General features: G+C 37.9%; 1 long non-coding RNA gene across 3 annotated transcripts in view; it reads right to left on the reverse strand.

Annotated features, from left to right (window-relative positions):
- Nucleotides 1-1,162: 1,162 nt before the first annotated feature.
- LOC144373314 (uncharacterized) overlaps nt 1,163-26,476 on the reverse strand; it is a 28,096-nt gene continuing 2,782 nt past the window's right edge. The window contains exons 2-4 of one of the 3 annotated variants that reach the window (XR_013433039.1): nt 25,152-25,240; nt 7,523-7,723; nt 1,163-1,623 (exon numbers count right to left, since the gene is read on the reverse strand). This is a non-coding gene — a long non-coding RNA (uncharacterized LOC144373314). Of the gene's footprint in view, nt 1,624-7,522; nt 7,724-7,828; nt 7,862-25,151; nt 25,241-26,476 lie in introns of those variants that run through there. The other 2 variants (XR_013433041.1, XR_013433040.1) reach the window with 2 other exon arrangements.

The following is a 26,476-nucleotide window of genomic DNA, read 5'->3' on the forward strand; positions in this document are numbered from 1 at the left end:
AATTTCATGTGTTTCAAATGCTTTTCTCAGCAAAGAGATGACAAATGAGTAACTAAAACAATCTATTTCCTATTATCCAGTGAATTGCTTCAATTGTTTTACTAATATTTTAGGATGAGCGATGGTTAAGTGAAATTCAATATGTGCAAAGTATTCCATTAGAAGGCCATTTCTGTGCACACAAAGGAAAAACAGTAATTGAAGTTATTCTCTAGCAATTCAGACCAAAATATTTCCCTTCTATTTCTGAGGTAAAATTCTTGCATAAGCATTTTAGGAGTCAATTCTTTACTAAACATTTTAAAAGTAAAATTGACGCTGTGCACCTATAAAATAGGGTGTGTGAAATGATGCCCATTACTGATTGCCTAACGGCTAGAAGGTAGTGGGTGGAGAACAGCTGGGGCAGTGTGGTGGAAGCCTGCAATCTCAGCATATCCCAAGGCTGACACAGGAGGATCGCAAGTTGGAGGCCAGCATGGGCAATTTAGCAAGACTCTGTCTCAAAATAAAAAATAAGAAGGCTGGAATGTAGCTGAGTGGTAGAGCAGTGTTCTCTACCAAGGTTCAATCCCCAGCACTATGCACACGCATGTGCACACACACACACAAACACACCCTGAACACAGACTGAGGTCATGAGTTCTCCCTGTGATATATCACAAAGAGGCCATGAAAGTTCAGTGCTCATTCATTCTGAGTCAAGCACAGTGACCCATTTTACAGATAAACATTTTATTTTCTTAGCTAATAAGTTATATTTTCTTATATACCAGAAATTTTAGGGAAACATCTAAAGAAATTGGAAGTTTCTTCAATATCTTATTTTCAGATTAAAATTTTTTCATTCCCATGTGAAGATATTTGCTATTATTTAACAGTATTACTCGTGGTGTTCTATAAAATAACCTCTTTTCATGATTTCAATTTGTTTAAAAAAAAGTCAATGTAAATTTTTTCCCTTCTAACTTCTGACTTCCTGATTTTATGCTTAAATTCATAAATTATATTCTAAGATAAAGTTAATTTGTCAATGAACACTGGATCCACTGGCACATGTCAATCCCTCAGTCTAACTAGAGAGATTTTATTTCCACACAAGTATCAAAGAAAATTGGTTCTAATATCCTAATCTGTTGGAAAATGGTGTTAGTAAAAGAAAGCTATACATTTTGTTTTTTAATTTCAAATGTGCTTCTCTGCTTTCTTCACATTTTCTTTCAACTCCGAAATAGTATCATGAATTCGTGGATAAACAAGTCTTTGAAGAAAGCTGCATGGAAGTTGCCACCATTAACCGTCCTTCAAGTCACAGCCCATCTCTCTCTTCACAACAAGGAGTCACCAGCACTTGCTGTTCACATTGACACAAAAAACTTTCTGCATCCGAAATGCCGACGTATCTGGGAGTCATGGAGGCAGCATGCAGGAACTCAGCATGATTCCAATCCGGTGTGTGGACAGAACTCCTCTATCTAACAGGTACCTGGATGAATCTACTGGTTCACAGGCTCTGTCCCTGCTGTCACATTGCCACCTATGAGCAGGGAAGTCCTAGCTCCTAGGGCTGAGAAAGGAACAAAACTGTGCAGCAGGTAGGAGAAGGAGTCCACTGGCATATCCCTTGGGGTCAAAAATAGTAATTATGTTAGTATTAACAACAGGAAGAAGAAAAGATGACTAACAATGTTTTTATTGCTTCAACTCTACAATTTTTTGTTTGAGCAAGGACCTCTATACCCAGGAGCCCCATATGTCAACTCAAAGAGCCTGAAATGACAGTCAAAACTACTAAAAAAGACAAGTGAAACTGACATCGATATGATTGAAAGTGATTCAATAGTACCTAAAATATACTAACATATTCAATGGAACAGTGAAAATTAAAACTATGCCTCCACAAATCTTTTCTTAACCTATACTTTTGATCCAAAAGATGTTTTTTGGCCACATAAAATACAAAAATCAATCTGATATCAAAAAGATAAGTTAAATTCTAAAATTGTTTACCAGTTAATTTATGGAAAATTTATGTGAAACTTTTACACTGACATTTTCCCTTTACTTTTCATTATTTACTTTTTTTAACCATAAATGTCTAATAAAAAGTAATATATTTAAATTATACATTAAAAAGATCAACTTCTGCCAAAATGTTTTTTACTTCATTCTTTTATTTGAAGAGCATATATTATTAGAGTGACCCTCTATAAGTTCAGTCTTGCTTCTTTGTTGGCATTTAAGAAGCTATGTTGAAAACCAAGATGAGATTCTGAATTCAGACTACGTTGATTTATAAAAATTGGACAACAATTTTAAAATTTAGGACAATGAAGAATTTTTATCTTTAAGATATTTTACATCTATCATAAAACAAAGTAGAAAATGGTGACAGTTTTAAGAAGAAAATATTATGACATAAACATTTTAGTCATTTTCCATGAAAATAGTTTCAATTCCTGTTTATACTCTTCTTGATCCTTCTCCTTCTCCTTCTCCCAAAGAGTATAACATACTGGTTAAAAATATATTTTGAGAAAACCTTCAATTACTAAATGGGAACAGCTAACTTTTTTGGCTTCTTAAGATATGATCATCACTAAATTGAGGGTTTATTTGCATTATGTACTTTGAAAAGACATAATGATGAAAGGAGTTTGTGGACAAAGGAATTGAGAAATCACATGAAATATCAAACTCTGAGTTTCTATCTTAAAGTTATTTTACTTTGCTCAGTTCAGGTTGTCCAGATCTTACCTGGTCCTTTTTCTTTCTTACATTTATAATGCAGTTTGTTTGAGAAACAGTTGAGCTGGCTTTAAGAATTGTCTTTAACATTAATGAACTTGTTAATGTTCAAGATAATATACATTAAGTTTTGATGTTTCATATTAAGTTTTAATGTTTCATTTTTATGTGATAATTTTCCTGAATATTTAAAATTTTACTTACATGCATTAAAATGTACATTTTTCAGCTTAATGAGAAAAATTAAATAAATATCTTCTTTTCTTAAATCTATTTTTTTTCCTCATCAGCCAATCCAACTTAAATGCCAAAATGGAAGAGTGTGTTAAACTAAACTGTGAACAACCTTATGTGACTATAGCAATAATAAGCATCCCAACATCTCCAGTAACCACACCAGAAGATGATGACAGGCCAGAATCTCCTGAGTACTCAGGAGGAAATATTGTCAGGGTGTCTGCATTGTAAGGCAATTGGATTAGGTTTAAGAGAATTTGAGCCCTGGCTGTGGAAAGAATCTCAAAGTAGATGAAAGAAAAAATAAATAAATATTTTGCAGACTAAGACAGCAAAACAAGAAGGCTGATAGTGAAACAAAAATAAATCTTCTAAACTCGAGGATGTGAATAAAACCACCAATGACATTTCTAGACAGAGTTTGACCTGTTATACAGAGGAATATTCTGTGGCCCTTTGACTTTGTGAATGAGCACAAAACAAATAAAATAAATCTTTGAATAAAAATGTTCCAGTTGAATGAAAAAAAAATATGAAAAAAGTTTTGATAAAAATTTTTCCTGTTAAAACCATGAACATTGGCTATGACGAAGATTATTACATATGGGAAAAAACTCATACAACACATTTTTATTGACTGAAGGAAACCATCATAATGCATGCTAGGATTCTTTGGAGCAGTGATCTCAGTTTTCTTATGTTGTCTTCAGAATAGGCATGATAAACCATAATTGTAGAAAGGGGAATTTCTGTACACTTACAACAAGCTGATTGTTCCATGGTGGGCTGTGCAAATAAACTCCTTTTAGAACTGCAGCATTTCTCATGGGGATGCTCACTAGTAAATCTGAAGTGTTCAGATAGTTCAGTATTATTGTTTAACCTTGCACCTAGTGACTGTTACAACTGCAATAATTCACTGCACACATGTTGTATCAGGAATCTGGATTTTTTGGTGGTTGTACTTTCCAGATTATAGGTACAGTAAGAGCCACATCCATAGAAAAAGTTCTGGTGTTGCAAGGTTTAGGTAAATTTTTAATCCAAAACTACTGTGCCATCCATGTTTTTCAGTAGTATTCTTTGGTCCACTGTATTGCTGTGACCCAGTGCATTCTGTATTTCTAGGATACCTTTGTATTGGGTTCATTATCATCAGATAAATAGTGTTTATAATCAGTGTTTAGTGTAGTTCAAGTGACTTTCCTACTTTTGTATTCCCCAATAAATTATCTTCTAAGTAGATTGTCATCAATCCCCTTGTCAAAAGCTAGAGAGAAGGAGTTGACTTCTATGAATTGTCTCTAATGTCTTTGCTGTTTATGGAAAAGCCCAGATACTAGATATATTAGGATGTGTTTCCTGAAGAGATGACTGGGACTAATATCACAGGATCGACGATCTCAGAATCTTATTTGATGTATTATTTATTTTGCTTTAGATCTTGAATACATGTTGAGAATATATAATGTGAATTGGAATGCAGAGATAAATGGGAGTGCTTCATGTCACAGTATTTGATGAAAACATTCGGCCAATGCCATTCATGAAGGGGGCACCAATTTATCTCAGAAAGGTCCTGTGTTTGGCCAGGTGCAGCGTTCTCCATGAAATTGGGAGGACAGGAGCCTGATGATGCAAGATTGATTTCTGTGTACATTTAAGTGAAAAGTCTTTATACCTTTACATCCTTAGAATAAATCAGCAGACATGAATGCACGAGACAGTGTAAAAAAGTTTTATGTCAAATAAAGTTTTGTTCATTCTGAGCCACCACTGTAAGGAATAAAGCTTAGTTTCTATACATGGAAAGAGTTAATAATTATCCCTCTATTATAGAGATCTTCAAATGCTTATCATAACTTATAAAAATTAATTAATCCAATCATTTTTTGGGTAAAGTCAGAAATTCTTGCTTCCCATTTCTAGAATAGCTTCTAGAACCATGTTGTGCACACAGTAGCTTTTAATAAAATTTGCTGAGTGAAAGTAAGATAAACTACTGTCTCTTGGGAAGAATTGGCTTTATTCCTAGTATGTCTTTTAAAAAGCTACTAATCTTCCAGCAGTGTGAATATTAACAATTATATTAACACCTGCTTCCTGTCACTTCATGCTTCTAGAGCAAATATATAGTGAAACTTCTTTGATGGCATTTATTGAGAACATTTTTTTAAAACTAGACTAAGGAATTACAATCAGGAATACTTAATGTCTTTTGATTCTCAACAAGAAGTTCTATTTTCAAGTTCTTGGTGTTATATCAAGGAAAATGCAGTTAGGTTATTTTAGTTGACAATTCTTCCTCCTCTTTTCATTTATCACTTAACCAAAATATTAATTTATTTATATGTTTGGAAAAGAAAAAAAACTTTTTGATGTTTTAGGTGATTTAAAAAATATACTGTGTTGGTGGTGAGTGACTATCGATGGCTGTGTTAAGTGCATCTGTATTGTAAGTGAAATGTAATTATTTCTGTGTACCATATGAAATAAATAAGGTCATTGTTTTGACGATTTTGTTTGAAGTTCATATATCTTATTTCAAAGAATAGCATAATACCTGCATTATGCTGGAAAAAATAGACCTTTGGAGCATACTTAAATAAAACATGTGCATGCTTGAACAGGACAATGTGGTTGACAGTTGCCCTTTTTCCTTAGACTTCATTTCTTTACAAAATCTAACATGCACTGCACTCATACCTGGGGGAAGCCTGTGACATGTATGGACTAGAACTCAACACTTAAATTTAGTCTGAACTGGTGGACACAGCAGCCTTACATCAACAGTGGGGATTTAGGAAGAAATTTTAACAGAAAAATTAGGGTCATTTAAGTAAGGCCAGTTCCTGAATCTTATAAACTTCTTCATTACTATCACTTGGATTGGGAAAAACAAACTCTGAGATGGGCATGGTGGCACATGCCTGTTATCCCAGTTGCTGAGGCATGAGGATCTCAAGTTCAAGGCCAGCCTCAGGTAATTTATCGAGGCCCTAAGCAACTTAGCGAGACCCTGTCTCAAAATGAAAAATAAAAAGGGCCTGGGACTGCTCAGTAGTTAAGCACCCTTAGGTTCAATTCCTGCTACCAAAAAAATAATGAAAGAAAATAAGTAAAGAAAAAAAATATAAGCTATGAGATAGTAGTTTTGATCAGAATTCCATTAAGTTTTCAAAGGATTTTTTTTTCCTATATAAGAAAACAGAGATTTGTCTAGCTATATGTGTGAATATTTAATGTGTATATATATATATATATATATATATATTCTAAAAAATGAATATAAGCTTATGCATATGTATGAATAATATATATTCATAGGCTTACATTCATATTAATAATATGCACATACTGATGGTTTCTTTTTAATATCCTGAGGAGAAAAAGAGCAAGAAAATGTTAAGTGTTTATTAGTAAAAGGAGGAAAAAGACAAAGTAAATTATTTAATAGGAACTGATTTAGCTAGTGCTGTGTAAGATTTTTGAGTAAATAGTTTCTGTATTTTCTTGTTAATTATTTTCCTTTACGGCCTTTGATTTATTGAGGTGTCAATCCTGTATTAAAAAGGTCCAACACACCTGCCTGCTCCTTCAATTTAGTTACAACATTGGCTTGGAAATAGCCTCCAGGAGTGATATTAATCAATGCCAGCAACATTTCTCAAAAGAATATAAAGGGTTCTTGATGTCAGATAGATGATCCGCAGAATCTTCTTAAAAAAAAAAAAAAGCATGTTCTCTTGAATAGGATGTTATTAGGGTATTTGTTTTATTAACACACAAGTACAACATTGTTTATTGCACTGTGTAAATATCATCAGAATTTTCAACATAATTGTGTAGGCACACCAGTTATTTTTAAAATGAGGGTTTAAACTGACTTTACCTCATCTAATTGTGTTTGAGACAGTAAAAGTTTCTCCAAAGAGTTAATTTTTGAACAAGTTAGCCTAAGACAATTATAAAACTTATTTTTTTGTCAAAGGTTTTCTGTATGAAATACTGTGGGATCCATGGCTGCTAATGGTTGGTTTGTCATGTGGCCTTTACCCTCTTTTCTACTCAACACTAATTATTTCTTTGGCAGGCGCCTCTTGTTCCTCACCATTTTTAACTATGGTTTCTCTGTGGAAGTCCATTAGGTACCCACTGTGTATTCTACATGAAACTCCATTCATTGAATACTTGGGAAGAGCTAGATGTTGTACCGATGCTGGAGAAACAGAGATTAAGAAACCAGACCAGGTCAGGCACTGTGGCACAAGTCTGTAATCCCAGAGGCTCAGGGGGCCAAGGCAGATGGATTGAGAGTTCAAAGCCAGCATCAGCAAGAGCGAGGTGCTAAGCAACTCAGTGAAACCTTGTCTCTAAATAAAATACAAAATATAGCTGGGGATGTGCCTCAGTGGTCGAGTGCCCCTGAGTTTAATTCCTGGCACCAAAAAAAGAAAAAAGAAACCAAACCAAAACTCCTCAAGGGATTACATAGAAAAATAGCTCAAAGTCCTCTCTGCTTCACCCTGCTACTCACATTCTTACAAGGCAGTGTTCTTTCAGCCATAGTGACAGGCAGTCTTCTGCCTCAATCTCCTGAAGACATCTCTTCAACAGATGTTATAGGAGGACAGTGTTCTTCAAAGTGTTTTCTCAACTTTTTCCATAATGCTATTCAAATCCTCTTTCTGGTGGCAATAGTTCTATTATTATGGGGGTGAGGAGCCACCACATAAATCTTGGAGGAAAAATAAGAAAGGAAAAACAAAACAAAAAAAGATAAGAGAGGCAAAGCTTTACATGTAAGAGTTGAACATGTTTTTAATAAATGAAAACAAAAACTAACCTTTACCAAGTATGAACTCCACCATTCCTACTGCAATGTGAGAGAAAGTGAAGAAAGCTGTTAAAATAGTTTTGCAGGAGTAACAATGCATCTGTGAATCCTAACATCATAAGCTCTATTGAAATATCTGAAAGAATGAGTCAACAAAGTAGTATATCTGAGAAGAAAGGTAAGTTTCTTTCTTATCAGGAGCACTCACCACAAAGTAGGCTTTAGGGGTTTATGTCAATTCCAAAACATGGGAATGGTTGAAGGAGGATATTGAATGAATGTGCTAAAGATCTAGAGAGAGATTTGGAGCAACCCTGAATGACAATGATAAACCTCTTGACAAGGGATACAAAGGAGGAGATTCTAATTGACAGTTAAACATTTTAAAATATGGCTTAAATCCTTTTAATTGCTTTCTTAGAGCTGTGAATGGCAACACCAAAAGGTAGATTAACCTATTATCAATTTTTAATAATCATTCACTATTAGATTGCTCAGATATCTCTGAGACTCCCTGTACAACAGAGAACAGGACCCTAACATAGCAGAATAAGAAACTAGGGCTAAGAAATGATAAAAAGAAATACAAAGAATTGATGTTGAATGGACCATGAATTGAGTAAATGAATCTGTTTAATTTCCCAATCAGAGATACCTGCTTGGAGAGACAGAAGATGTTATAGACTTTATATAAGAAGATATAAACAGGGATGGGGTTGTAGCTCAGTGGTAGAGTGCTTGCCTCATATTCGTGAGGTCCTGCGTTTGATCCTTAGCACCACATAAGAATAAATAAAGAAAAATGAAGATATTGTGTCCATCTACAATTAAAAAGGTATTAAGAATTTTTTAAAAAGAAGAAGATATAAACCTTTTAAAAGTAAAAATATCATGTACATCACAATTTTACATAGGACTCAATCTAAATTTATAATAGTGTCATCCTCAGTTAACCTGATAAGAAATCAATGTGCAAACCATAAAATTAAAATCCTAGTGCATCCTTTTCAGTATGCAGTTTCTTCAAAACATTCACAGTGAGCACAAAATAATGATGATTAAAATAACCATGAAAAGATAAAAACAATAATAATTCCTGCTAACTTCATTGGGTCTTAAATATATGCCAGACACTGTAATAATCACTTTACATGTACCATTCCATTAGGTAATTGTATTCCACATTTACTTTTGAGAAAACTTTAACACTGAAAAATAATGACTCTGGATTTTCCTAATTTAGATAATAAAACATTTTAAATGAAATCCTGTATATAGGTGATAGAATTCTATTGTATAAAAATGTTGATGCTATTGCTTCTTGGAGACTAGAACAGAAATTAAAGGAAATGTTGGAAGACCCAGAGGGAGGCTGGTTATAGTCATAATCTAGTGGTTGCAAAGTCATTACAAAAGACAATCAGTTTGTCTTCCATTTGGTCCATAATTTCTTTCTTAACTTGAGAAATGTGCTAATAATTTCATGGTTAACTATTGGTAAGTTAAAATAAAATGGAAAACAACTATGAAATATATTGCTGGTCTAATTGACAAAGATTTTTCCAACACCTCCATCTTGGTACAGCATACACATTTAGTTTGTTTCTTTTTTACAGCAACAGACAGAATTGTGTGTTAGAGTATCCACCCTGTCTCACTCCCCTATCTAAACAAAGCCTGTGAAACCTTTCAAAGTTGAAGGTCAGGGCTATAGTTTAAGCTTGTATATCTAATTGACTCACAGTTCAACTCCTAGAGGCTAATGATAATGGAACAGAAATGTTTGGGAATTAATGTCAATAATCATAATTCTTACCCTTCATTATCTTTTGTATCTGTCTAAATTTTTGCAGACAAACATTTCAGAAAGTGACAGTAAAATGTCTATTGGCATTTAATACCACGTGCAAAATAAGGTGCAGAGAGATTCAAATTGGAAAAATAACTTCACAATTCAGTATTTCAAATTAATATGGTACAATTACAAAGATTCCTGGATTTTTTCATCCTCATAAAGAATTTCAAATATTTTTCTGTCTGTCATTGATAGTTTTATTTGTACTCCCCAAAATAAAAAGCTTCAATAAAGGTGTAAATACCAACATTTGCTTTATATGGAACTGTAGAAAATTTAATGTACCTTTTAAAATAGTACTTGGGATATAACTACTTGCCATAAAACTTCTTCTTTGGGTTTCATTTGCTTGTTTTATGCTCCAAAATAACTCTGCTCTATTAATAATATCTCTTTATCTTCCACTTCAGTCTTCCCCTTTCTATGACTTGAATACTAAATGTGTTATTCACTGAATTAATTTTATATACAAAACTTCTTTTACATGAAAAATTAAACTGTAAAACACAAATGTATTACATACAGCTCATTATTGTCAAATCCTGATAATAAATTACAGAAGTTTTATATTTTATTTAATTTTATATGATAAGTTCTAATTTTTAAGAATTATTATAAAATAATACAACTTCTCCAAATTGCCTTATGGGAGGATTAAAAACTGTTTTTCTGGGTGTTTTTATTCCCTCCCAAGCTAGGACTACATAGCTTCTAAATTAATTTAAAAATCGCACCACACTATGAATAAGGGGCATGTTTTTATATAACAGACTGCTCCACTATCTAAAATGAAATGTGCTTATTTATCCAAATGGGCAAGAGCTAACTAATGAGAGTGAGAAAGCCATGAGTGACTGGAAGAACTGGGAACCAGATATCATTTGGGAGACATGAAGTTTGGAAAACCAGAAGAATTCAACATCGTGTCAGTTTTTTTTAAACTAGTTTACCTAGAATTCACTTTATTGGTAAAGACTATGAGAATATAATTATATTTTAATGCAATTATTTTCTATTAGATATAAACTTGTGAGTTTTGAAGGGTTAACCAAAATTAATTCAGGACTATCATATACATCCACAAATTATAAGTATTTTAATTTAAATTTATCCTCAATGCTAAAATGATAATAATGAACTAAATTAGAAGAGTAAGAATAAGACCACAATTTTAAAAGTGAGGATATCTTCAGTTTCTGTGGAGTACTCCCAATTCTAATAAAATATTTTTATAATTTTTCCTGACTGTAGTAAAAATTTAAACTAAAATGAGCTTTAGAATCACTAGCATTTGTGTTCAATTTGCCACATTTCTCCGTGTCTTCTCATAAATAAGAGGAAAATATATTCAATGCCCAAAATGTATCCTAAAATCTCAGGCCTAACAAATGGTTTTTCTTAATATAAGAGAAAACCAAACAAGCTAACTTAAAGACCCAGTGCATTTACAGGTAAAGCAATACAATAAAAACACAAATTCTTGGGTAATTTCTTCTATGTCCATTTGGGTTTGCAATCATAAATTGTCATAAAATTTATGTAGATGTTTTGCAATTAATTATCTTTATCATATCTCTGTTATGGTGTGGTTATGTGTTGTCCCCCAAAATCTCATGTGGGAGACGACTCAAGGATGTTCAGAGGTGAAATGTTTAGATGATGAGAGTTGTGGCCTGATGAGGGCATTAATCCACTGATATGGATTAACTGGTAGGTAGGTAGGGTGTGACTAGAGAAGACAGGTCTCAGGGCTGTGACTTGGCAGTTTACACTTTGTCCCTGGCAAGCAAAGCACTCTGTTTCTTCATTGCTATGTCCTGAGCTGCTGTCCTCTGCCACAGCCTTCTGCCACGATGTCCTGCCTCATCTTGGGCTCAGAGCTATGGAACTGGCTGACCATGGACTGAACTTCTGAAAATATGAGCCCCAAATAAACATATCCTCCTCTACATTGTTTTTATCAGGCATTTTGGTCATGGTGATGCCAGATCTGACTAAACCCTCTCATATCAAACTTATGAGAAAAATTTTGAGAAAAGAGTGTCCACATGGATGTGCTCATATACACACACCACACACAGGTTTGAAGATAGGCAGAATGTAAAGTTCTATCTATCTTAACCCCTGTTGAAACAAAGTTTGAAAGAAATCCTGAACAAAAATTTTTCTTTCCCAGTGATCACTAGAACTTCAAGTTGTTTTTTTTCTTTTTGTTGATTGCAGAAATGTATAATGTAGAAATATATAGGCTTTTAAATAAATCTTCCTAAAGGAAATCATCAGAAGTAGCATTCTTGGCATTTCCATAGAGCATTATCTGTTTCTAAACTTAAATAGTATAGAATAACTGAACTCACACTAGCACAAGGAAGAAAAAGGTAAGCTATGAGTTGGTGATTTGTGGCACTTACATGGGAAAGAAAAACTCATTGTTTATTCACTTACAAATTTATTAAAAACCTATGCTTCTTTAGGATACTTTAAGAAAAGCAACAGAGGGACTGGGGTTGTGGTTCTGTGGCAGAGCACTTGCCTAGCACGTGCAGGTTGCTGGGTTCGATCCTCAGCATCACATATAAATAAGTAAGTAAAATAAAGTTATTGCATCCAACTACAACTGAAAAAAAAAGAAGAAAAAGAAACAGATTTTTCTTAAAATACAATTCGTTTCTTAGGTAAATTTGTTTTAGACCTAAACATAACTGTGTCTGTTGGGGCGGTTGTCAAAAAGCTATCTTCTTTTTTGATCATGACCTTAAAGGGGATACCAAGAATTTTAAATTCTTGTTTTCAAACTATATGTTTGAGCTTCTAATCTATTTTCCTTTTTCTCCAAAGGACTAAGCTGATGTCTTTGGCTTTGTAATTTTTAAAGATCCCAGATGTATACAAACCCATATCCTCCGGTTCATACTAATCATTATACCTACCACATGAAGAACTTGGACACTCCAAGAAAAAGGAGGCAAAACTTCCTCACACGATGCAATGCTCAGTGTACCCTGTATATTTAACAGTGAGGTGCAGCTTTCCCTAAGGGACAGCATAATGCCTGCAGCTTAAAATTACACAAATTCCAAGAGATTTTCTAAAAGCAAAGAGATCCTTTTTTAAGGAATGACAATTGCATGGTACTTCGACTATGGTTAAAACAGTACACCAAAAGGTCATAATGAAATGCAAGCTGTGAAATAGGTGTATTCATTCATTTTCTTTGTGAGTTCATTGTACATTTCTGGCCCTGTGCTAAGTGAATGATAGCAAGATCCAGTTTTCTGTGATATTTGCTGTTTACTTATTTACATGGACCCTAAACAGGCAGAAATATAATTAAACAACCCAAGTTTAGAGCAAGATGCAATTGACAAGAGACCACTTAAACTTAATGAATCTCCAGAGAAATATAAATATTGAGAGAGAGGATGTCTGTGGTCTCTTGAGTATTCTCCAGGGTGCTCTCTATTCTATTCTATCTAAACTACCTATCAATCAGAATGGCTTGTGTAGACAAGAGCATACCAGATACACACCATTGTGCACAAACACACACACACACGCAATTCACACAGACACATTCTCAGACACACACACTAATACAGTAATACACACAGCATGCACATAACACACGTATACATGCAAACACCCACCTACACACACACACACACACACACACACACACACACAGTGTATACTAATGATGAAGATTAATGTGGGTGAAAAGTTCGCAGAGACAAGGGACAGGTAAAAGATTGTAAATCTGCCCAAAGTGTTGAGATTTATTGTTCTAAGTGAAATAAAAAGCCACATGGAATTTTAAATGGCAGAGTAAAATGAACTGACAACATTTTCACAATACCACCACTGCTGTAATGAAAAATAGTTACAGGAACTAGGAAGAAAAAAGGAAGAAAGAAAGGGAGGGAAAAAGAAGAACAGAGGGAGGAAGGGAGAAGTGGAAGGAGAGAATCAGGAAAAAGGCTCTCTTTAGGCTATTACAGTAGTCCAGGTGAGAAAGAAAGTTAGGTTGGCCAGAGTGGTGGCAATGGAGGTGGAGAGAGTTTGGTAGATTCGGGCAAAATATTTATAAAGAAGTGATGACAAGACTTGCTCAGGGATTAGATATGTAATAAGAAGAGTTTAAACATGGGGGTAGATTTACTAAAAATGATAAGGCCAGGAAAGAAGTGGAAGGAACCGAGAGTTCTCTGTTAGCCATGGTACATTTTAAATTGATGCCGTCTGTGTGGAGATGTCAAGGAGCAGCTGGATATATAAAATGGAAATTGAAAGGAGAGATCAGGGATGAAGTTAGAAATATGAGAGTGATGGAGTAGAGACTGGTATATAAAGCACAGTTTGGGATGAAGTTGTAAGGTAAAAGTGTCCATAAAGTTCAGGCTGAGCAGCTGGGAAAGTCCAGCCTTCCAAGGCCTGCAGAGGAGGGGGTGGCTGCAAAGAGAATAGAAGGAACTATCAATGAAATAGCAAGAGAGCTTTTATCTGTTTTTATCGGTTTTACCAGCATGTGAACCCTCTGAAAAGAAATAAATTCACTTTATGTGCTTTCTCTTACAAAAGTTGAGCATTTGGTCAAAGCAAGGTTGTAAAGCCATGTCCACAAATTCTTGGATATTCCTTGATCCAAGAAATGCAACCCAATTTCCCTTCCATTGTATGTGGGTTACATTTAATGACTCACTTATAATTCACTGGATATGGCAGTATAATGACACATTACTCTAGATTCCATTATAAAAAGACTGCAGCTTCCATCTCAGAAGCTCTTCCTTGCTCTGTCTTGCTCTCCAGTATCATTTGCTCTGAGGGGAGCAAGGTGCTCTATAGATAAATGTTCTGTGTAGAGAAGAGTTGAGGATGCTAACAGCCAAGATCAACTTTCTCACCATGTGAGTGAACTAACCCCGAAGTGGATCTGTTAGACTCTCAATGACCACAGCCCCATTCCACATGTTCCCTACACCTTCCTTACAATCCCGAGTCAGAGACTTCTAGTCAAATGGCTGTCAGAAAGTTTGAGATAATGTGTGTTGTTTGATGCTTTTAAGTTTTGGGGGTGATATGTTAGGAAGCAGTAGATGATGAATTTATCAGTGTATCAAAAGCAGAAAATGTCATGTAACTTTGTATAAAAAAGCCTTCCCCACTCTACTTATTGCTTTACTCCTAAAAGAAAAAAATCTGGCTATATATTAAGAGAGACTGGTATTGATCTGACCTTTTTCTATACAAAATGAGAGCTTTTGGTATGGATACATGTGTGGTTAACATCTTCCACAATCAGCTACTTTAGTCAAAGCAGACAAACTTCATTAGTTTTATGGTAATGAAACAACCATTACTAGAGGTCATTTCTAATGAATTATGAAATTGATAAAAAAATTACAAGAGGGGATTACCTTAGATTTTCTCCCTTGCTCCCTGGAATTATAAGGTTAAGACCAAGAGAACATGTAGAGAAAAAGAATGAAGAATCTATGAAGTGTCAAAGAGAGGTACTGGAGGCCAGGCTCTATCACCTGCCTGTGAGACCTTGGAACTGTATCCAGCCTGTTAGGCCTTGGCATCTGCACCTGATTATGAAGTTCTACATTGCATGTGAATGAGAGGGTTAAATAAAAACAGGCCTCGTTAAAGTCCTTTGAACTTCCAAAGCTTTAGGACCATCACCCAGGTTGTCTTGGTCCATTCCTTCCCTTAGGGAACCTGGTAGGGGAAAGTGGGTGGAGCCCAGTGGTTCAGTTTGCGGAGAGAATGTATTTACTCAGGCATTCCTAAATGTCCCCTTTTCAAATTACTGTCATACTGTATGAACTCAGCGCATCTGAGTCCAAACCTCACTCTACTACCTAGGTATCTCCATCTAGCTGATTTGCCTGATCAGTTATTATTCTATTATTATTAATAATATAAGTGATTATTAAGAGCTGGGCCTTTCTCCTCTTTGATGATTCTTGGTTTAAACTCTTTCTGAATTAAAGATACAAAAAATCCCATAGAATATATGAACCCGAATCAGGATAGGTAGCATTTTTCACTTCAGTAGCTCCTCTCATTTCACTCTATTGCAACCACTGAAAAGGACAATACTAATCACAGCTGCCATTGTAAGATGATAAAAGTAGAGGTGACTTTCTGACATAGAACTCACGCTTTGAGAAACCCTTTGCAAGTGAAAAGTGTTAAACAAAACATATGTGCTCAGTGTTAATTATTGAGATAACTTTAATGGTAGACTATAATTTTTCCATTCTTGTGCTTCTTCCCCTCCCTACTTTTAGTATACATTAGGAAGAAGGAAGCTCAGGAATCTGCAGGTTTCCAGAAAGAGCTGATTAAAATTATCAGGCTGGCCTAACTAGTCATCAAAAAAACCCACATAATTAGGATCTATTCATAAATAATTAATTGAGAAACAAATTTATTTATTTGTTTTCATTTCCCTTTGTTTTTGTCTTCCTAGAAATTTGTGTTTCTGTGTGTGTGTGTGTGTGTGTGTGTGTGTATGTGTGTGTGTTTGTTTTGGTGGAAATCAAACTCAGGGTCTCATCATTTTACTCAAATGCTGTATCACTGAGCTATACTCAGTGGCAAATCACCTTTTTTTAAAAAAACAATCTTTGCAAGGGTATTTATTTTTAAAATGACTTTTTCAAATTTCAGCAATTTTTGTAATATGATCTGTATTATGAGCATATTTAGTTATAACTGTTAGATTCATTGATTGTTTAAGATGGTAAAATATTTTAATATGAAATATTTCGAAAACACAGAAAAGTCAAAGAATAAACAAATATTTGTGTTCACACCATCAAGATCCAACAAAGTTACTGCCTTTGTTTCAGATATGTCTATTATTTTCAGAAATTGGTTAGAATCATAATTATAACCAAAGCTTTTCTGATCCCAGTTCCCCATTCTCCCTTTTGCACACTTTGTCCTGAAATTTCTATGTTATAATTTTCATGTATGTCTTATTATTTGTTCTATGCACGTATGTATACAAATTGAATGAAGTTGAATTTCAGAACATCTTTGGTATATTATAGATAAAGAGATTTAAAGACTTGGGGAAATAGAAATCTGGAGTGAGTTTATCATGTAGACTGAATAAAAAATATACACTTAAAAATTAAATTCTCACTCCCTGTAGAAGACCTTATCTCTGGGCACTAAATTTGGGGGCTTTCTATCCTCACAGTTTTTCAAACTTCAGCAAATTTGAGAAACCAAACAATTCTCAGTGTGCACTGTTAGGGTACCATTTACCTCAATGTGGTTGAAGTTAGCATTAGTCTTACAAGTGAGGGCCTTGGTCCCACAAACCACCCTACTTCAGATGCCAGTCACCAGGCCAGGATGTGACACATGCTTATAAGTCAGGGTTACCCACAATGCCCTCCTATGGCTTATAGAACTCAGGTAAACACTTTTCTTCTGTTTAATTGTTTATTATAAAGGGTCTCACAAATAACATAGATGTTCAGCTGGATGGAAGACTCAAAGGGCAAGATATGGGAGAAGAGCAGAGCTCCCATGCCTTCTCTCAGTGCACACCCTCAAGGCACCTTGAATATTCAGCAATCCAGAGGCTCCCCCAACTCAATAGTTGGGCATTTCTATGGAGGCTTCCTTATGTGAAATAATTGATTAAGTCATCAAGTGATGTTGATGAACTCAGCCTTCAGCCTTGTGCCCTCCCCTGGAGGATACAGAGAGGTAAGAGAGAAACTGCCAATTCTGATCACCTGGTTACCTCTCCTGACAACTAGCCTCCCATATAGCTATCCAGGAGCCTTTGGCTCTTAGTCATCTCAATAGCATACAAAAAGAAAACACTTCGGTGATGCCAAGGATTTGAGGAGTTATGTGCCAGGAACAAGGGCCAAGACCAGCTATTAGAACAAAAGATTCTTCTAGTGACTCTATCTATGAGGGTATTAGGAGCTCTGTCTCAGAAACTAGGGGCCAAGACTAATATATATTTCTTATTGTAGTTACCCACTTACCCACCCTTGGGTATGCCCAGAGAACACTCTTTTCAGCAGTACATTGAGAAATTTACTTGAAAGGAAAGAGCCAACATCTTCGAAAAGCTTAATATATTTCAGGGCAGTAATGATACTTAGAGATCATTCCTTCAAAATGGGCTCAGTGATTTCCCAATTTTCAGGGACACCTATAGGTGATTATCAGAATAGGCAACATGACTATAGCACTAACCAAAATAGCTCTACCCACAGATATAACTACTAGCAGTTAATTAATTATGATATTCCTACATATTTGGACTATCATATTTTTTAAAAAAAAGCAAGAAACTTTTTTGTGAGCAGTCTTAACTTATCAATACAGTAGAGAATCACAACTTACTCAGTTCCAAGAATTGAGTCACTTCACAGACAAGAGATCCTCAATTAAAGGTAGGACAGATAGCCTCAAGAATATCCCCAACACACTACCACAATAAGGACATTTAAGTCTTATTCTTTGAATTCCAGTGAAAGTCATTATCTCTTGTAGCTGTGTATAGAATACGGCAAATAGATTCTTCACAGATGATTAGACTAATTTGGAGCTTAACACAACTTCCCATAGTTCCCATGGCAGGATGGTGTCAGTATGGTCCTGAGAGTGGGTGTGTGGTCCTGAGAAAGTAATAGCTCTATGTTATAAGGCAGAAGGAGTAAGAGTCACTCTTGCAGTAGACTGAGGGGGTTTGTAAACACACCTATGATTAGCTAAGAGGTCTGTGGATGCAAACACTACATTCAACAATGGGAAGCAAACTCACTTTAGCTCTTGGATCTATGCAGTAAGGGCAGTTAGGTATGAACTTCCAAGTGAAAGTTTCTATATTAGCCCCTCCATTTAATAATTACAAAATCAAAATAATATTTCAGAGATCAAATTTGAAAAATTAGAAATATGTCATCTCTCCATTTAACTATGTAACTATGCCACAAAAGGTAGATCTTGGGGTGGGGATGTGGCTCAAGTGGTAGTGCACTTGCCTGGCATGTGTGCAGCCTGGGTTCAATCCTCATCGCCACATACAAAGATGTTGTGTCTGCCAAAAACTAAAAAATAAATACTAAAAAATTATATCTCTCTCCCTCTTTTAAAAAAAAGAGATCTTACAGAATTATGCAGATTAACATAAATTTAATCACCTATAAGTGGGTGATGTTGCCTTGCACAGTTATTCAAGATATTGTCTCCTGTTAAAAGCCTGGTATGCCACTAGTAAATTTGTCAAATGCCTTTTCTCAAGATCACATAAAAACTTGCTTTATATGTCAGAGAAAGTTTTGGGGGTTCCCTCTATAAACTCAGGGATTTTGACAACTCTGGTTCTTTGTCATAACCAAATTCCAGGAATGTGGATCATCTAACCAGCCCACCACTGGGATGTTAGGCCACTGTTCTGGTAACATCATTGTAGTTGCATCTGGAGTTAAATGTGTAGGAATATCATTACACTACTACTGAACCCCTGTAAGTTGTCATTCACCATGATAAATATTATACCTTTCATTCAATGTACATTCTCCTTTTCTCTATTTTGTCCCTTTACTTGAAAAAAATTATCTCTGGCCTCACAGTTTGACTCATTTGCCTTGCTTTACAGAATCTGCTCCTTTTTTCCCCTTAAGTTTCTGGTCATTTCTTTTCTACGTCTTTTACTGGTTTGACTTACTCTCCAACACACACACACACACACACACACACACACACACACACACACACACACACATACACACACACAGTATCTCTTTCTCAGTCATTATTCATATCATGTTCACATGGAAGATGCTTTAGTCTCAGGATTCAAGAACATTGCCGGTTAGGAATTTTTTGTAGAATGGGATTCAGTACAAGAAATTATAAGAGTAGATGCCTATAGGACTGCTGGAAGAAAATATTAGTCTAGAAGATAGTCAGAGTAAAAATTAGAGCGCCCAGCAGGGAAGACAGCGGTGAGAACTCAAGACTGTAGCTGCCCCAGGGAGAAGTAAGTACTGAGCCTTCTGAACTCCATGAAAGGGCCTCCTGTTAGAACAATATATCCTGAAATCACCCAAGGAAAAAATCTGAAAAATTGGATTCCAGCTTTCTTTCCTATGAAACATGACAGAATGAGGTGATAGGCAGGAACACTGGTGAGTTAACAAAAGACAACCCTATTGTCCCTGTGGATCTAAACCCACTACCATAGTAACCTAAGCCTCTAACTTCAAAAAACGAATTATCCTGTCTTGGCCAAAATGTTATCCAATGTGAATCCAAACCAAAATATTCCCTCCCAACTCTTCTTCTGTCAATAGGGCTGTGTTGCCCAGAATGTTTATCATACATTTATTTATTTGTTTGTTTGTTTAGGTATAGAAGCTAGAACTTAGAGGGCTTTTCCCCTGAGCTACATCCCTAGCCCTTTTTATTTATTTTTATTTTGAGACAGCGTCTGGCTAAGTTGCTCAGGCTGTCCACAAATTTGTAATACTTCTGCATCGGCCTTCTGAGTCGCTGGGATTACAGGGGTGTACCACCACAGCTGTTGTCTTGGACTTTTAAATCTCTGAGTTAAACTTGATTTTTTCTTTTTCATAAACTGCAAGTCTCTGGGTATCCTACTTTGTTGTTTGGCTTCTTCCTTCTCAATAATACTGCCTCCATAACAGTTCAAGTTATGATTATCAATTTAACCCGAGTTAAACCAAAGTGAGTAGTTTACCACAGTGCACGGCACACCGTAAGCTCTCAGGAAGCATGACCACGGGAGGCAGATTCTAGACGTGCACGGTGAGGGGCTAGATACTTCAAAGCCCCTCCACCTGTCTGGTCAAGTTCTAGAGGCTGCTATGGCCCTTTCACTCAGGCACTGGGAAACACGCACACATACACCCTCTTCTACTGTCCCTCTTCGAGCATGTGGCCACATCCTCTCTCGACACAAGTGGGGACTTCGCCAGTGCAGTGCTGAATGAAAGACCCAGTCAGCACCACGGGCAGGCTGTGTATATGCCCCAGAAGACGAATTTGGCTACAGTCTCAGGAATACTTACTTCAGTATGAAAGTAAATAAAAGAAGCACGAGAGTCCTAAATGGGTTGTGGGGACAAGTAAGGCCCTCCAGAAGGAGACAGTGGCAGCTGCTGTTCTGGCTCCTGCCAGGGTCTGCCTGCTCCAGACTGTCAGGTCTCCTAGTCAAACGTGCTTTCCTCCAGCCAGACCCCCTTCCCACCTCTGCCTTCTAAGTAGTGAGGCAGCATTCTGCTTCAGGGTCTAGGGAGCTAGGCGACCTTGTGCAGATGGCCTAGGCTCTCTGTAAGACAGGGCTAGCAATACCCTCTCTCTCATGTGGCTACATAAATTCACCTGGACCATGTGCACACAGCAGCACCTGGCACTGTGACAGCCACTGCGTTTCGCTCAGGGTCGGGCAGCCCTCTCAGCAGGGCTCTGCTGAAGGGGTTCTAATCTGGCTTCAAATCCCCAGCTCCACACTGTGGATATATCATTATAGAAATCCTTTTCTAATCTAATCTTTGTCACTATAGTTTTAAAAATATAAATCTCTTCTTCAAAGGCTTTGGGTATAAAATGAGGCTTGAGAAGAATCTGCATGGAAAAGAGCAAGAATAGCCAAGTGAGGACGCTGGGCCTCCTAGATGGCTGTCTGGCCCCTCAGCTCAGAGGCTCACGGCCAGGATGTTTCTCTATGACAAGCCCTTCAACATGTCCCACTCTGCAACCCTCTCCTTAATGCTCACTTGGTGCCCCTCTGAGCCTAGAGCCGGCCTGGGGTCTGTGAGCTGTACAACTCCTATGTCCCTGATGCATGAACGGAGCCTGGCCATGCATGGCAAGCCCTGCCAGCTGGCTGCCTGGGATTTCATGGGACAACACAGGCAACACTCACTAGGGACACTTCTCATGTAGATCCAAGAGACAGAGGTCACTTGTCTTAAACATTCCCAAGAAATATATCAATAAATGTAGGTGGTTTTGCATGAGTTAAATGACAAGAGGAGGACTTCTTGATATAACATTAGAAAACAATTTGGTTCCACTCAGCCTGACCACAGAATACCTGCTAACTAACAAGCTCTTGTATACCTGTATCAAGAGGCAGAAATGAAAATGCACAATGCAAATCATACAAACCGTTCTGCAACATGTAACCATTGCTCCTCTGAGTGAAATAATGAATTATTTTAATATAGTATTGGGTTTAATTAATTCTTTTACCCTGAGGAAAAACTCTGAAAGAGTGACTATGAATTATGACCAGTTTGCTGCACCGCTTTCCAATTTAGAAACCAACAGTAGGGTATGGCTTTCTCTTCATTTTCAGAGTTAAATTTTTTGATAGGATTTGAGTTAGTCACACTGTAAAAATTGGTACTTCGCTATGAGTCCCAATGAGACAGACATTACCTAGACCTTAGCCTATCTCAGGAGCACTGCCTAACCACTCATAGTGACAAAAACATTACCAAGTCCCAGTGGCTTTAGTCACTGATGCCACCACACTGAAATACTCAGAGCTAGTGGGAAGGGTCCCAAGCCATGTGTTTAGTTGATGACTCAGGACAGGAAGGAGTGGAAGGAGGAACTCCCAGTCACAAGGGAGGAAGGGCCGTGCTGCCCTGGGTGTGTGGCACATGCGGAGCCTGAGTAACATGCCTCTGCCTTCCCACGTGTATCTGATGTGAGGTGGGTGTGTGCTGAGCCGAGACTCAGTGCCCGCTCCTGCCACAGGCTCCTCCAGGTGCCACTGCACCCTGCACTTGCCACGATGCTATGGGGTATCCACTCTGATTGGGCTGAAGGCTGATTTTCTTCCCCATATTACAAGATTGCAAGTGACAGGGGGGGATTCCTAACAGACCCTGTCATCAGAGCCCATGTTCTTTTGTCTCTGTGGGACTGTGGCATCAGGTGAGGGCAGATGGCCTCACTGCCAGCCTTCCTTGTATCCTTCCACACTGCCAGACGCAGCACACCCCCGGGGGCTTTCCCACCCATGCTGCTCACTGCTGCCTATGGGGCCAATGCAAAGTCCTCTCACAGACAACTATGTGTACCTGGCTCTTTCCTTCACAAAAAACAGCGGTGTATGCAAAGACAGTCCAGCCCAGAATTTACAGCCACCCGAACAATGTGTTCTTTCTTAATAAAGAGCCAGGGCTGCACACCTTTGTCTACAGGAAAGGGGTGTGGTAAGAGCATGATGTCTGGAGGAACACATCTCATCCTTTCCACTAATTAAATCATTTTATGTAAATTGATGAAAAACTACGAGATTTTAAGAAACTTTGCCATCGTTTATCTATAAGAAGGGAACATCTCCCTGTCGGCCCACTGTCTGTGTTCCCTTTCTCCTGATTGTCTATGTGAGAAAGCTCAGGCTCCTCTTTTCTCTCTCGTGCCCCACAATCACTAAGGTACCTGTCTCCATTCTCTCCCTTCAGTGCTGCTCCCTGGAGCCCCCATGCCAGCCTGGATGCATGTGCTGCCTCAGTGAGTCCTCACTGCAGTAGTCTCTAGCCACCTCTACACCTTGCATGCCACAAGGCTCCCAAGGCATGTGTCCTACTGGATGCAGTGAGTTAGGCATGTAAAGAAAGTCAGAGGGTAGACTCTGGACCTGGAGTGTTGCTGGAGAGGAAGATGGGAGTCTCATGGCCTCAAGACGTCTGGGCTACTTTCTTAGCTCACAATTATTTCTGTCTGTACAGGTCAAAAACAGCCTGCTTATAACTGCAAAGAAAGTAGCTCAGGCAAGCCCTGGGAAGGTCACTGTTAACGATCACTGGGATCAGTTTCATTCTTCCAAGGTGAGGTGGATAAGAGTGTGTCATTCCACACCTGTATGAAAGGTGCTCCAAACAACTGAGGTTCAAGTGTTCAAGAGGCAGACACAGACTGGCCATCCCCTGGGTCTCAGCATGTTGGGGGCCCCAGGGGCTGTATGGATTCCTCTGGCAGCCACCCACGGCACTCTGCTGTGCTAGCCATGTGCGGCCCCACGCACCTAGGCCACAGAACCCACCAGGGACACAGTACAGAATGTGCCGGGTTTGGAGGTGAAACTTACGGCCCAGAGCTTGGCTCTGGTGCTCTGCTGGCCCGTGACCCTGGGCAGGGGTCAGGAGCTCTCGTGCCTCCTTTTCTTTATCTGTATTATAGTGGCCATTCCTACTTCATTGATCATAGTGAAGACTGAACGAGACAATGTGTGAAAGGCCTGGCAGATGGGCATTCACAGATATGAATAATCACTTTACATGAGAAGACAGCATGCCAGTAGTTACTACTGAGGAGCCTGTTTTACCTGTTAGAACAGACCATGGCTTTTACACTGTGCTCAATAGAGTCACTTATCTGCCAACAAATGATTCCCAAGATGCTGCCTGCGTGGCACCTGCATGTGGAGAGGAAGAGAAATAAAGTAGAGCACTGGGGTGGGGCTGGGAGCCAGGCCAGGGAGGCTGGTCAGGGAGGCTCTCTGAAGAGATAACCTCGGAGACCTCAGACATGACAGGAGTGAGAGAAAAGGGCCTTCAGGTGGAGCAACCTGTGGGGGTCCAGGCTGGGTGGAGGCCAGGCTGTCCTCTCTGGACAGGCTTTGGCTGCACTGCTCCTCTGCACAGAGACTAGAAATCTAGACTCACTCCCTATTTGTTAGGGCACTTTGGGAAGACCCTTCCGAATTTGTGCCAAAGGCAGGAGGAGAAGGTGACACCCTACCACCTCTTCATGCCACTATCAAGAGCACTAAGAGGAAAATAGACACTAGAAAGCTCAGAAATCATGAAGGGGCTCTGACTGGCAGACCCTGCTACTGGAGCATGCTGTGTGGGAACTGTGTTCTCCAAGCTGGACAAGGACACTATGACATCAGGGCAACTCCAGGAAGCAGCTGGTAGCACAGGGGGAGGAGCCACAGGCAGACAGTGCTGAGGATGAGCTGCAGAGCACTGGCCCAACCTCTTAGTGTTCTTCTAAACCCACCCAGAGATGACAAAGGAGAGCAGCCAGCCACAGGGGAATGGTAACCACACGGAGGTGATCTCAGCAATGAGGTGCTACTTAGCTTTCCCCTCATTACCATAGCATCAGTCACTCCAACAATTACAAAGTACCATTGTGGCAATTACAAAAGACCCATTTAATCTAAAGATGATTTTAATGCTGGTGAAATAACATCTATTATTAGTAAAGTTATCCCAAGGCAATTTCTTTTTCAATTATGCTATTGCAAATTTAAAACACATGTAAAGCATATCCGGAATTAGGAAATCAAGTGGGAATGCATAAAATATATATTTATATTTTTAAAACTTTGGTACAAATATCAGGGAAGGGCATTTAAGATGGCTACTACTCAATAAAATGGTCTTAGGATAACTCATTAAAAATAAATAATGAGGCAGAGAATGGCATTACCATTTGTATTTCTTCTGGGGATAATTCATCTTCACCTTTGCCATCTCTCCAGGTTCCTAATTCAGGCTGTGCTTTGGTCAAAATCTTTTCTGTTAAAAAAACAAAACAAAATAACAACAACAAAGAAAAAGAAAATAGAAGGCCAAATAGTCATGTTAGCATAGTGTCACTGAGGATACAGATGTGTTACAAACAAGAGACTGAATGTTATTTTGCAGCTCTGTCTCTATTTATCCATTGGTCAATATGCAGCAATATTTAGGCCTTAAATTGTGTGGATGTGTGCATGTGTATGTGTGAGGGTGGGGAAGATAGGGACAGTTTCAATATTGCACTGAATTCAACAGTGGCTACAGACTAAATGGACATTCTTCAGAACCAGTTTTTTTTAGTACATTTCATTTTACAACACACTCTCATGCTAACATCCTCCCTCCACTTTTAAAAGGTTATTCAACATATGAATGCTTTCACTGGGAAAATAAAAAATATATATGAAATTCTGTTCCCCAATCTCATTCCTTTTCTTGAGAGTCACTGCTTTGATGTAGCCTCCTTGACTTTATCTAAGCATATTCACATATAGATATGCAATTCCTTGTATATCTCCCACACCCAGAAATAATACAGTCTTGTGAGTGCAGTGGCTCATTCTTCACAGATATCAATGATAACATACTGTCCTCAAACTTGCTTTTCAGATTTATCAATCTACCTTGGAGATCATTTTGCATCAGTTCAAATAGCTTGACTTCATTCTTTAAACTGCTGCTTAATATTCCATTGTAAGGATACAAGGTTTTCTTTGGTTTTGTTTTGGTTGTTGTTTGTTTTTGCAGTACTGGAGATGGAATCCAGAGCATTTCACATGCTAGGCAAATGATCTACCACTCAGCTACACCCCTATCCCTTTTTATTTTGAGATAGGGTCTCACTAAATTTCCCAGGCTGGCCTCCTACTTGAGATCCTCCTACCTCAACCTCCTGAGTAGCTGTAGGCATAGGTGTCTGACCAGATACAGTTTAGGTCACTGTAACTCCACTGGTAAACCTTCAGTTAGGTCAGTGTTCACTAGTCTAATACTGTATGCCCCTGTGGAGTGTTTCTGCAAGACGGGTGCCTGGCCACAGAACTGCTGAACAGGAGGGTGTACAGAGTTTAATCTAGAGAACTTTTTGATCATGGTTGGTCAAGTGACGGCTCCTTGATGAAGTTTATTGAGAAGGCAGGCTCCTAGAAACGCCTGCTCTCAGCACAATGCTGGAGAGATCTGCATGGGTTGTACCCAGGGCTTGAGGACAGCAGTGAAAGGGCAGGGGCTACT

The sequence above is a fragment of the Ictidomys tridecemlineatus genome, unplaced genomic scaffold (assembly GCF_052094955.1).
Source record: "Ictidomys tridecemlineatus isolate mIctTri1 unplaced genomic scaffold, mIctTri1.hap1 Scaffold_350, whole genome shotgun sequence".
NCBI lineage: Eukaryota > Metazoa > Chordata > Mammalia > Rodentia > Sciuridae > Ictidomys > Ictidomys tridecemlineatus.